The 4,625-nt window shown below is 52.2% G+C and overlaps 1 pseudogene; it reads left to right on the forward strand.

Moving 5' to 3' along the window:
* Nucleotides 1-2,409: 2,409 nt before the first annotated feature.
* On the forward strand, nt 2,410-3,925 carry LOC133237051 (heat shock factor protein 1-like; annotated as a pseudogene).
* Nucleotides 3,926-4,625: the final 700 nt, after the last annotated feature.

A 4,625-nucleotide genomic window follows, 5' to 3' on the forward strand; every position in this document is an offset into this window, starting at 1 on the left:
AAAAATAACTTCAGGATTATTGGTACAATCCAGACAGGAAGGCGAGTGCTAAAATTTCCAGTTCTTAAGGAGGAGCTTTCCAAAGGTAGCAAAGTGAGAAGAGAAGAGGGCTCAAGACCAAGCTTTGGACAGCTCCAACGTTTAATGTCAGGATGAGAAAGGCAGTGGAGATCGAGTGATTACAGAGGTGGATATCAGTAAGTGTTGGGTCTTGGAGGCCAAGGAAAGTGTCCCAAGAAAGTGGAAGTGTACCTGTCACCTGCTGCTAGGGAAATTAGTAACAAGAGGTCTGGAAAGTCCACTGTATTTCAGTTTAGTTCAGTTCAGTTGCTCAGTCATGTCTGACTCTGTAATCCCATGAATTGCAGCACGCCAGGCTCCCTGTCCATCACCAACTCCCGGAGTTAACCCAAACTCACGTCCATCAAGTCGATGATGCCATCCAGCCATCTCATCCTCTGTCGTCCCCTTCTCCTCCTGCTCCCAATCCCTCCCAGCATCAGACTCTTTTCCAATGAGTCAACTCTTCACATGCGGTGGCCAAAGTATTGGACTTTCAGCTTTAGCATCAGTCCTTCCAAAGAACACGCAGGACTGATCTCCTTTAGAATGGACTGGTTGGATCTCCTTGCAGACCAAGGGACTCTCAAGAGTCTTCTCCAACACCACAGTTCAAAAGCATCAATTCTTCGGTGCTCAGCTTTATTCACAGTCCAACTTTCACATCCATACATGACCACTGGAAAAACCATAGCCTTGACTAGACCGTCCTTTGTTGGCAAAGTAATGTCTCTGCTTTTCAATATGCTATCTAGGTTGGTCATAACTTTCCTTCCGAAGAGTAAGCGTATTTTAATTTCACGGCTGCAATCACCATCTGCAGTAATTTTGGAGCCCCAAAAAATAAAGTCTGACACTGTTTCCACTGTTTCCCCATCTATTTGCCATGAAGTGATGGGACCAGATGCCATGATCTTCATTTTCTGAATGTTGAGCTTTAAGCCAACTTTTTCACTCTCCTCTTTCACTTTCATCAAGAGGCTTTTGAGTTCCTCTTCACTTTCTGCCATAAGGGTGGTGTCATCTGCATATCTGAAGTTATTGATATTTCTCCCAGCAATCTTGATTTCAGCTTGTGCTTCTTCCAGCCCAGCGTTTCTCATGATGTACTCTGCATATAAGTTAAATAAGCAGGGTGACAATATACAGCCTTGACGTACTCCTTTTCCTATTTGGAACCAGTCTGTTGTTCCATGTCCAGCTCTAACTGTTGCTTCCTGACCTGCATATAGGTTTCTCAAGAGGCAGGTCAGGGCTTAGCAACATTCAAAGTTTTACATGGCAAAACCAGCATCATTAACTTGAAACCAAGCTTGCAACTTGGTCACAGATTGATGATGATATCAGTTTGCATCCATCCTGGGATTATAAGTGGGAACCCTAAACGGCAATCTTTGAAGGCTCACCCATGGAGCGGGACACGCTGCCTGGGACCCTTTCCCAATTGGGACTCCAGATGTGCTGTGACACAGGACTGTTTAAATCTGGATGTTGGTCAAAACTCAATTTGGTTATATATTCTCTGCTCTTTCTAGTTCTCTTTTCTTTTAATGTTAGTATGTTGAAAGTAAGTTAGATAATTCTCTAATAAATATCTGTATTATTTATCTGTATAAAACGAGTGGCTTATTTTGTTAACAAATCCTTTGAGCCTGAGACGAAAGTGAAAACTTTCTGCAAAACAGGGCCAAACCACACAAATCTGGCCTTGGGGACCTCAAACCCAACTGAGAGCAGAGGAGGCCCATACTGAATACAGAGACTTTTATTGATGGGAGGCCTATATCCCAAGCAGTGAACCCGCAGCCTCCTTTCCCCAGCTGGGTCCCAGAAGACCCGCAACCACTTTCAATTACCCAGGAGTCTGACGCTTGGAGGCAACTGCCTCCCTCAAGGAAAAATACCCACAGATACAGACGTTTGAATGTGATTCAAATAAAAATCTTTAAAAAGTCTTTACTGAATGTGTTACTATATTGTTTCTGTTTTACGTTTTGGTTTTTTGGCCACAAGGCAGGTAGGATCTTAGCACCTCGGATCCCTCCTCCACCAGGGATCAAACCCACACCCCCTGCATCGGAAGGCAGTCTTTACTGGACAGCCAGGGAAGCCCCTGATTCAAAACCTTTAAAGTCTGGATTGTCTCTCAATAACTCACAGTAAGGCTACTAGTTCCCACCTGGATACAACAGTGGCCCACCAGCTTGCCGGTGGCTTGCTTTTAAGCAGGAGTTTTCAGGTCAAGATCACTAGACATTTAAGGGAGATTTTGGACAGGAACAAAAAATTAAAATAAAAAGCAACAAGGAGGAGAGCCGGCGGAGCTGGTGGGAGCGCGCCTGTTGCAAGATGGCGGCGGCCACGCGGTCCCCGCCGGTCGCGGGGCCGCTACCGGCAGCGGCTGCGCGGCCTCCGGTCAGACCGATCTCCATCTCACCGACGGTCCCTGGCTCAAGCGGGCCCAGCAACGATCCGGCCTTTCTGGTCAAGCCGTGGACCCTCCTGAGCGACCCCTGACAGACACGTGGAGCTGTGTCCACGTGCTCGACCAGGCTGGCTGGCTGCCTGAGTGCCCAAGCAAGGCGCGGCCAGCCTCGTGCGGCTGCTCGACCCCTGTGGCTTCTGGAAGGTGGTCCTCATAGAGATCGGCAGCTGGGTCAGGCCAGAGTCGATGACCCCGAGTGCCAGCACCATGCTTCCTGCGCGGCCAGGAGTAGCTCCTGGAGAACAGTCAGGAGGGAAGTGACCGTGCGTCCACCCTGAGGAGTGAGGGACATAAAGCTTCGCCAGTACAGTGTCACCAGGCTGCTGACCGCCTTTCCATGGATGAAGGGGAAGCAGGAGAGCACGGACCCCAACCCGCCCCGCATGAAGCAGAGGACGAGGCCCCGTGGCGGGACGTGGCCGGCCTGCAGCAGAAGCAAGCCAGGCCGCAGAAGGCGGTCGACAGGCTCGTCCACGTTCTCATCCAGTTGGCGCGTCCAGCCGGATCCTGCAGGTGATGAGAACGATCCCGGTGATGCTGAAGACGGCGGCTCGGCACATCCCAAGCCCCAGAATGGCTGGCAACACTCCCTGGAGCAGGTCCACTACAGCCCCTGTGAGGCTCCCGCCTGGCCTACAGCGGCCCCAGCCTCTCCTCCCCAGATGCTGTTGCCAGCTCTCGACCCATCATCTGTGACATCACTGAGCTGCCCCCAGCAGCCCCTTGGCAAAGAGAGTCCCCTGTCCAGCAGGCCCTTGGTTGAAATCAAGAAGGAGCCCTCCCCACCCCCCAGGTCACCTCAGAGCCCCTGGGCCAAGGATTCCAGTCCTCTGTGATGGGGACTCCCTTGTCTCCAGTTCAGTTCAGTCACTCATTCGTGTCCAACTGCAGCATGCCAGGCCTCCCTGTCCATCACCACCTCCTAGAGCCTACTCAAACTCATGTCCATCGCCTCCCTGATGCTATCCAACCATCTCATCCTCTGTCGTCCCCTTCTCTTCCCACCTTCAATCATTCCCTGCATCAGGGTCTTTTCCAATGAGTCTGTTCTTCGCATCAGGTGGCCAAAGTATTGGAGTTTCAGCTTTAGCACCAGGCCTTCCAGTGAATATTCAGGGTGATTTCCTTTAGGATGGACTGGTTGGATCTCCCTGCAGTCCAAGGGACTCTCAAGAGTCTTCTCCAACACCACAGTTTGAAAGCATCAAATCTTCAGTGCTCAGCTTTCTTTATAGTCCAACTCTCACATCCATACATGACTACTGGAAAAGCCATAGGTTTGACGAGACAGACCTTTGTTGGTAATGTCTCTGCTTTTTAATGTGCTGTCCAGGTTGGTCATAGCTTTTCTTCCAAGGAGCAAGCGTCTTTTAATTTCACGGCTGAGTCACCAGCTGCAGTGATTTTGGACACCATTCTGTGGGAGAATCTGAGCCTGCCGCCCAGGCCACATCAACCACACCCTTTACAGATGGGGGGTTGGGGGGAGCGCCCTCCCCACAGTCCCTGCCCCTCCCGGCCCCGCCCCCGCCCCCCATCAGGTGCCTCAGCCTAACCCACCTGGACAGTTTGGCTCACACCCCTCAGAGGCCTGGGGTCGCCCGTCTCTTCCCCAGCCCCTCCTGCTGTCTGCATTACCGAGTCCAGTCAGGGACCGAGCTCAAGGACCATTTGGATCCACAGACTCCAACCTGGATGACCTGAAGACCAGGCAGACTAGGCACAGCTTCCACATGGACACCAGCACCCTCCTGAATCTGTTCTGCTCCTTGGTGACAGTGCCCGACAGGAGCCTGCCTGACCCGGGCAGCAGCCTGGCTCGCAAGCCCCCAGGCCTCTGGAGGCACAGAACAGTAGCCCTGACTCCGGGAAGCAGCTCCTGCAGGCCCCAGGCTCTGTGACGGCCAGCACCCTTCCGGTGCACTTCGAAATAAAGGAGGGCTCCTGCTTCTCCCAGGGGGAAGACCACGGAGGGGATCCCACCATCTCCCTGCTAACTGGGAGGAGGGCCAGCCTGTGCCCTTCCCCACCCCTCCCAATGCAGGGCTGGTCTCAGGAGCCTGGTAACTGGTCTGCCATG

This window comes from Bos javanicus, chromosome 23 (assembly GCF_032452875.1).
Source record: "Bos javanicus breed banteng chromosome 23, ARS-OSU_banteng_1.0, whole genome shotgun sequence".
NCBI lineage: Eukaryota > Metazoa > Chordata > Mammalia > Artiodactyla > Bovidae > Bos > Bos javanicus.